Consider the following 9640-nt stretch of genomic DNA (forward strand, 5'->3'; position numbering starts at 1 on the left):
GACCTGAAATTTTGCACACACGTCACATTCAATACTACAGAGCTACTCCAACTTCTAGAATTTCATTCTGACCCTCGGATCAAAATCTCACTATCGAACCGGAAACTTCAAAAATTCAACTTTCGGCATTTCAAGCCTAAATTAGATAAGGACCTCCAAAACATAATCCGATCATGCCCCTAAGCCCGAAATTACCCAACTGAGCTAACGGAATCATCAGATTTTCGTTCTGAGGATGTCTTCATACTGTTCCGACTACCGTCAAATTTCCAACACTTAAGCTCTCATTTAGGGACTAAGTATCCTAAAACTCTCCGAAACTCAAAACCGAACATCCCCGCAATTCAAAATAGCATAATTAAACTTGGGGAAAGTAGTTAATAGGGTATCAGGGCGTAAATTCTTAAGATGACCGGTCGGGTCGTCACACGATTGGATCGCATGGTTGTCTGCTTGTGCGGTTTCTGGTTATCGGTGCATTGGTGGATTATTTATGACTAAGAAAAGACTACACCAGGGGTAACTCGAGCAAAGAACTTGATGAATGCATGCTATATTTCGCCTCATCGTCTCATGTACAGGTTATAGGAAGACTTAGAGTTTATTCTTCTTGTGGATGTGATGTACAAGGAAAAGAATTCAGCCGGTTATTTCTTTGGGAGTGTTCATGAACTAACAGAGTGTTGGAGTAGGATTATACTCGGAACAAGGTTAGAGTGGGTGACTCTCAAGAATGGTTCTAGTAGGTTCAAGAATTAAAAATGCAGTGTCTAAGGATTCTGGGTTTGTTGTGTGGTTAAGTATTGAGTTTTTGCAGTAGATTATGAAAGGGACTTGGAGTGTTTCTATCTTAGCACCGGGGTCTGCGGTGCGATGTTAGAGAAATGGAAGAAAAAAACTTCAGATTCATAGAGGATCTTTCAGAATGGGTGTAACAGTTTGAGATGCTACTGTGCGTATAAAGAGGGTATAAGATGGTTCATGGGTATTAAGACGATGTGGTCTCTTGAATTGGGTCACTTGGGATGAGTGTTTTCTGGTTTCGTTATATTTTGAATGGAGTTATTATTATTTCTAAGCCAAGTCAAGAGTAAATTGGAAGATGTGGGGTCGGTTAGTAATACAAGTGGTTTGTGGTTATACGTACGGGCTTGACAACCACTATAATTTGATTGATTTGGGATGTATTCTATTCCTATGGCCTTGTTGTGTAAATGGATCTAATAAGAGTTATAGTGGTTTAGACCACGACTTGAGATTTGTATTTTTTGCGGTCATGGGAATTCAGCTACGTGTTGCAATGGTTCTTCTGAAATGAGTTAAGTGAAAGGTTTCTAGCCAATGAAGTATTTATTCTACTAATAGTTCAGGGGTTATGAAGAATTCTTGTACTCTCGTTTAGCGGCATGATAGGTGCAGTGAGGGACATGGGAATTGGAAGTTGAGGATCAAGGTTGCGGCTGTGTTGATAAGAATGTCACGAGCTCATATGGATAGGAAAGAATTTAGATGTTTAGAGTAAGCTGGCATTATCTTAGTGTCGCCTGAGAATGGTGTTCTATGGAAGAGGCATTGTGTATTGATTTGCAGATTCGTGATTTGCTTTATAGAATTACTACGTTTGGTGGTATGGAGGTGCAGACTTTGCTACTTGGTGCGGAAGGTCGTGGGAGCGTATCCCACGGGAAAACTGTATAAGTGTGACATGTTAGTCACTTGATTGTTAAGGAGTGAAACCAAGTATGAAGATTCTGGTACTATCGCTAATGTGAGAGTTTATGCTTGAAAGGCGCTCTTTTCCTTTTGTTGTGGACTGTGGGAGTTTGTTCCGGATTGGATGGATGCTCATGTGTGTTATAAATAGGGCCATTGTGGATCCTAAAAAGGTTGTTGGCCCAGTATGGTATGATTAGAATCGGCTTGAGGTTCCATGGTGGGTCTAATTTGAATGTATGCTCTACATTAGGTCGGATGTGTTCATTAGGCATAGCATTGCTTGCGGAGGAGTATTCGGGAATTAAATGTTATTCCCATCATTAACTATTCCATGTAATACTCTATTGTGCCTGGTGGGATGTGAGACGGCTTGATTATTCACACATGTGTTGTGATCCTATGTAGCTTGTGATGTTATATGAGCAAGATGGCTCTCGAGATGCAGGTCATTTATTGCACCTTAGCTGTGCTTGGGTTTTTGTAGTGTATGACAATATCCGTCTCCCCAGGGTTGTATTATGCACTTGGCGTGCTTGGGGTCGATATTCAGGGATTTCATAAGTATAAGCATTTCGGGTTGATGGGTGTTTCCTTATTGATTGTTATGTGTGGATCGGGTGGCACGCTGCCATGGGTATATTATTTAGATAGGGTGGCATGCCGTCACAGATATGTTGTGTGGATCGGTCAAATTCTGCTATAAGGCCCCATTTGAACTGCACCATGTGTGTATGTAACCAACAAATCACAACCCCTCGTGGCATAGAAGAGTAACACATAGATCATATCAGAATACGAATAAGCTCAACTCTAAACGAATGACACATCCCTCAACAGTAGCAGTACAGAGTCAACCAACCTGACCCAACGTAGAATACACATCCTCATTGGGCCTACCTGTAAGCTCCAAATCAACTCTGGTCATCCACAAATAGCTAAATAATCCTCTGAAAGTCCACAATGACCTAACCATAACACATACTATCATCTGGCTAGCTTTGCCCACATCTTCACCGTCCATAACCACGAAACGACCTACTTCTAAGAACTCTCAGTCTCCAAATCCATAAAACACAAGAATCACCATGTCTGACTCCAACTCCACCACCTGAATATCTAACACATCTCTCATACACGATCATCCTACGAGGAATACTTCTCTAATTCTTCCGTGTCGCATAGAAATATCTGAAAATCAAGAGTCGATCAACCAGGAGAGTGCCGCAATACCAACGCAGTATCCATAAATCAAAAATATCGTGCACCTTCTGAAATGTCCACTCTCCTCACACAATACCAAATAGTAATATCATTCACCTAGTCGTCTGAAACCATTTGTGTTGCCTAAAAATTCATGTCCTTCCCTTCAAAACTGACCCGTGACCTTGTACACGCAAATCTTAATCCCACACCACACACCATATCTATCATGCTATCATAGGAAAAATACGAAGAACCTCATAATCTACTTTGAGTCACAAGTAGAATACATATCCGATTAGTCAGAAACCTTCCATTTGATCCCATCCAGTAGAAAATCACAATACTCAACATACTCCTCACGCCGATAGGAAATATCCATCTCAAACCATGGTAGCAATCATCAAGAACACTTTGTAATCCATTTGCACATAACCAAGATATCAGAACCGAGTTCCCTCTAACTCTAACAAGCCACGCAGTCGCCAAAACCCAAGAGTATTGGCACAAAACACCTGTAGCAACTCACTACATCATAAATACCCAAAGAGCCGATCGTATCCATTACTGTGTTGATACAACCTACTACTAAATTGTCCTATTTCTCCGAGTTTCTTCTGAATTGCCTTAGAGATGATACTTCTCCTTACCAGAACACCACAATACTTAAATAAAAATCACCCCACGGTATCCTAGAATAAAATCACACCGCCCTAAGGCCGAAAAGCCGATGTCTTCTCCCTTAAGCACCCCAAAAGTACCACAACTGAGACACCCACTCTGAAGAGAGCTTATGTGAACCTAAAATTGTTTCCTTCACCTCCTTGATACTGATGTGCATAATCCACAATGATATAGTAATACTGCGTGCCCCGATACTACCCAATGTAAATATCAGGCTCTAACCATACACAAATCTGGAAAACTGTTGATTGCTAAAAATAAATCTTGAACCTACTAGAACCTTCTCGGGAGTCATTTATTCTGCTCACATCTCAATTACACTACCCATCTGGCCGAATGACCTGTGCCCCATTAGCACTACAATAGCTAAAGAATTTACCCACACATCTGGACAACCGAGTGAACCCTTACTCCATGCACGCTACATCTGTCAAGAATTACAAACTCAAATCATTCCATGATTACCACATACCCATAAAGTGTAATATAACCCGTATCTAGAAATTCCTTTACTCGAGTCATCCTCGATCTCAACCTCTGTAAGTCATATCTGATTCACACGTATACCTCCGACCGAAACCAATACAATACAAAACCGTACAATTAACTTGCAGATAGAAGACTTCCCCACTTCGTCCAAAACCATAGATTAAGACACACAATAACTCACAATGCCCATACTATATACTGACATAGTGCCGTAGTGAGATTCAACTAAATCCTTCATGAGCTCCTGTAACACAAACCATCTAATACTTCAAATTATCTGCAAATCTCGCATTCACCCTTGTAACATTCGAGCCAATTCCCATAAGTGATCCAAACTAAAATTGCAACACATATAATTCACTGGTAAAAGAGAACTCTCTACTAAACAACATAGGGATCATACAACCGTAGGACACCCCCGCGGAAGATAAACCACCTGCTTTGCCTCAAACTGACATCTCTCTATACCCTTCCACAGCCACAACTACTACACAATCACTTACTCTTCCTAAGTCTGAACTCACCAACAAGGCATGCGAACCTAATTCATTCCATAATTAAACAACATGAAAGATCTTCCAATGCACCCATAACTCGAGACTATACATCACATCATGACAGAAATCAAGCACCCAATAGTGCTTTTTACATTACAAGAAAACTATCGTCGTCACATTCAATCTATCTAAACGCATCTCGCAGCCACATCATACTCATCATATAGACATCCAACCACTCACCTTGTCAGAAATTCCACTCATAGGGATGTTATCGGACATATAAGTCCAAAAGCACGTGCTCGCATAAAATACCCGTGCTCAAGATACCATCAAAAACCTAGCCTCAAGTCCTCCAGACCGGCCCTTCATCATCATATAGAAATCACATCTCGCTCCTCATCCATGAAATCACAAACCGTTGATGTCAAGCTGATACCGAGTGCTCACGTGCGTATACGGATGTGTGGAAAGAATTCAAAGAGTTATATTTCAAGCTAAATCAATGTCGCACGATAAGGAAAGAATGATGGGAAATATATCCTAAATGTACTATTGCCTCTTAAAGAAAGGTATGGACGTCATCATACCGATCTACAAGACTCTATTAGACACTTGCTCATAACTTGTAGAACTTATGAGCCTAGATCTCTGATACCAACTTGTCATGACCCAAAATCTAATAAGTCGTGATGGGACCTAACCCAACCCGCTAGGTAAGCCAATAAACAACTATCCAATTCCAATAAAATCTAATAAGACAAATAAGTAAAAGAAAATATCTGAATCTTATATATTTCCCCAAGGACTAGTAGTACAAATCATGAGCTTCTAAGATTAGAACTTACAACACTGGTGTGAAATAAAAATATATCATCTGTCCGAATAACACATAAAGAGAGTTTTTTCATAAGTCTAGAGCTACCATGAACAAGAGGCAGCTATAGCCAGTACACTAGTACATCTTCTAATCCAGCTCCCGTCAATCACAACAATGTCAGCAGTAAACATCTGCACGCAAAGTGTAGAAGAGTAGTATGAGTACAACCGACCTCATGTACTCAATAAGTAACACACCTAACCTTAGGTTGAAAGTAGTGACGAGCTCGAACATAGGTCGGAGTCCAACACCAATAGCTAACAATGGTTCATAACAACAGAATGAAAGTAATAAAAGGAGTAACTCAGGGATGACATGCTCAGCTTGTTCACAGTTCCTAAAAAATAGGCCTGCTTTTCAAGTATATCAGTGAACCTAAATCTTTTACCGAAATTGCCAAAAATATGAGTAAGTTTGAAAACTGTAATTTTTCCCAAAACTTTCAATAGGTAAATGTTTCATTTTTGAATGGCATAAGGAAAATACATCTCTATGTTGATATGTCAATCTATATGAGAAGTTATGAATGACGCGATACCGAACAACATGAGAAAAATGCATCTTTATGCATGTATGCCAATTGTGCATGTCGAATGCGATGCAACTCAGTGATAAAACCATATGCATACTTTCTCAGAGTATCAATTCACTCAGTCCTCTCAGTCACTCATTCCTCACAGCCACTCAGTACTCATAGTCACTTAGTCCTCACAGCCACTCAATCCTCACAGTTAATCAATCATCCCATCACTCGGCATTCGCACTCAGTAGCTACCTACGCTCACTAGGGGTATGTACAGATTCCGGAGGGGCTCCTTCAGCACAAGCACTATGACTAGCCAATCATGCTTTAAATCAATAAAATATTTTACAGCGTGGAGCCCGATCCCATAAACATCCTTACCATCAGGCCCTCGGCCTCACTCAGTCATTAATATATTCAATCTCTCAGGCTCTCAATGTCATGAAAACTCAGCCCAAAAATAATGATGTGATGTATCAATGAATGGTAATAGAGACTGAGATTTGATATTCATATGAATGCGTATGACTTAGTATGTAAATGCAATGTAAGCAGATAACTCAACAACAGAAATGACCTCGGTGGGCCTCAACAGAATAAGCATGTAGCCTAGACATAGTTTCTAACATGGATCACAGGTCAATAGCTCTAGTACGTAGAGATTTCATGGTAACAGATAAGATCAGGTAACTACACATTGCCACAGAAATAATAGAGTCAAAATTCACACGGTGCACGCCCACACGTTCATCACCTAGCATGTGTGTCACCTCAACACCAAACACATATCACTTAATTCGGGGTTTCATACCCTTAGCACCAAGTTTAGAAGTGTTACTTACCATGAAAAAGCCAAATCCAATACCGATCAAGCCAAATAATGCTCCACAAATGCCATCCTGCGCTTATCGACCTTCGAACGGCACGAAACTAGCCAAAAGCAACTCAAGTGCATCAAATAAAGCCCAATGAAACAATTCCAAATAATAAAGGTCGAATCCTTAATCAAAAGCCCAAAATCGGCCAAAAGTTAAAACCTAGGCCCGCACCTCGGAACCCAACAAAACTCACAAAATCTGATACCCCGTTCAATTACGAGTTGAACCATACTAGTTTCACTCAAATCGGACTCCAAATCTATGTTTTTAAACTCGAAAATTCGCATTACAAAGTTTTAGGCAAAACCCCCCAATTTTCTCTTTTGGAACCCTCAATCAAATTCCAAAAGGGAAGATAGATTCATGATATAAAATCAAAAATGAGTAGAGAACACTTACCCCAATCCACTTGGTAAAAATTTCTTCAAGAATCGCCTCAATCCGAGCTTCATAGCTCCAAAAATGCAAAAATGGCCGAAACCCCAAAATAGAGAACTTTATAATCACTGGGCAAAAATACTTTACGCGATCGTGGGACCTCCTTCGCGATCGCGAAGAACAAACTCATTAGTCTCTCAAAATACCCTACGCATTCGCGAAATATCACCTGCGAACGCGATGAACACATGAACCTGCACTACGCGATCACGTCAAGAACAATGCGAACGCGAAAAAGAAGCTTCTGCCCCTAGCTTCTCAACTCACCACTACGCGAACGCGGTCTAAATCACGTGAACGCGATGACCAATCTCCAGAAAACTACGCGAACGTGTAATTCTACTCGAGAACGTGAATAAGGAATAATTAGCTCCAAATTTTTCCCTTACGCGATCGCATCCCTCAATCCACGATCGCGAAGAACACTGGGTGCACCAGACATTAGCAGAACCAACACTGAGAAAATGAAGAGAAATGTCCCGAAATCGATCAGAAATATGCATGAGCACCTCGAAACCATGTTCGAATATACTAATAAGTCCCATAACATTATACAGACCTACTCGAGGCCTCAACTCACACATAGCAATATCAAAACAACAAATTGTACCTCAATTCGAACTTGATGAACTTTGAACTTTTCAATTTCCAAAACTCGTGCCGAAACAAATCAACCCGGAATGAACTCCAATTTTGCACACAAATCCAAAATGACATAACGAAACTATTCCAATTCCCAGAACCACAATCCGAATTTGATATAATCAAAGTCAACTCCTGTTGAAACTTATGAACTTTTCAAACCTTCAAATTTTTAACTTTCACCATTTGTGCCTAAACCTTCTAGAAACATCCAAATGCAAATCCGGGAATATGCCCAAGTCCAAAATCACCATCTGGACCTAACGAAACTATTAAAACTCCAATCCGAGGTCAAATACGAAAAAGTCAAATTTGGTCACCTCTTCTAATTTAAAGCTTCATAGTTGAGAATCATTCTTCCAAATCAATTTTGAATACCTGAAAACCAAAATCGACGATTCACACTAGCCATAATACATCATACAGAGCTACTTATGCTCATAAATTACCGAGCAAAGTGCAAATGCTTGAAACGACTGAATGAGTCGTTATAGCGGTGAAGGCAACCAGGATGGGGAAAATGATTATTATGGCGTGATTAAAGAGATTATAGAATTATCATATTCATGTGGTCCAAATATGAAGATCATACTTTTTCGATGCAAGTGGTTTGACCCAACACCTAGAAGAGGTACATACGTACACTCACAGTACAAAATAATTGAGATTAATAAAAAGAGGGAGTATAATCGTTGTGATCCTTTTATAATTGCAGAAAAAGTTAGGCAAGTGTATTATGCTCCATATCCATTACCGAGGAATAAGGTTGATTGGTTGGTTGTAATCAAAACTAAGCTTGTTGGTAGGGTGAAAGTTGAGAATTTACTAGATGTTGCTTACCAAAACGATACCTCAAGTGTTAACCAAATGGTGGACGATGATCAGTTAGAAAATAACTTGGAGCATCCTCAACACATATTAGAAGAAGTTCATATGGAGGAAACAACAATCATATAAAATGAGGATGAAGAATCACATGATGAAAATGAAATAAGTGAAGAGGAAGAATTTTTGGACGAGGAATGATACTTCGAAGACGACTAGCATATAAGTTTTTCAAGCGCTCTCAGCTTATATAGATTTATATTCTCAATTCTAACATTTTCTTTAATTCATGCAGATGACCGGTAGGGGTCAAGGTAGGTCTAGGAAGGATAAAAGGCTTATTGATCATGAGGATAATGCTACACCCTCGCATCCCTCCACTCTAAACTTGCATCCCTCCACTGCTGATGGCTGGCAGTAATCTTCTAGACACACATATTTTTCACCACATCCATCTACTTATCAAACTACCTATCATTCGCCCTCCCAACAATATTCTTACCATTTTCCACCACAGGTTTATACCCCCGCTTCCTCCACATGATCCTGCATATAGTTACATGGGTCCACCGAGTCAGCAGTGATAGGGCCATATGGTGATACGCCTGTTATCTGCTCTATTTGCTTCACCATCAGCTGGATCGCATCCATCTAGGTTTCAGCCACCCCGATCGCAGCAGTGGTCTGGATCGTAGTAGGGGTCTAGATCGCATCCATCTCCATTAGTGACCCTGTCTCCCTCTCCACGGAGTTCGTCTCCTAGCATTTCTAGACTTCGCTTTTGGGATAGCAGCGCTGAGACAGATGCCTCCCCTTCTACAGACTCTTAAAATTCATCGGAGGATGTCGATCCAGAGGAAGTGCGGTA

The sequence above is a fragment of the Nicotiana tabacum genome, chromosome 5, assembly GCF_000715075.1.
Source record: "Nicotiana tabacum cultivar K326 chromosome 5, ASM71507v2, whole genome shotgun sequence".
NCBI lineage: Eukaryota > Viridiplantae > Streptophyta > Magnoliopsida > Solanales > Solanaceae > Nicotiana > Nicotiana tabacum.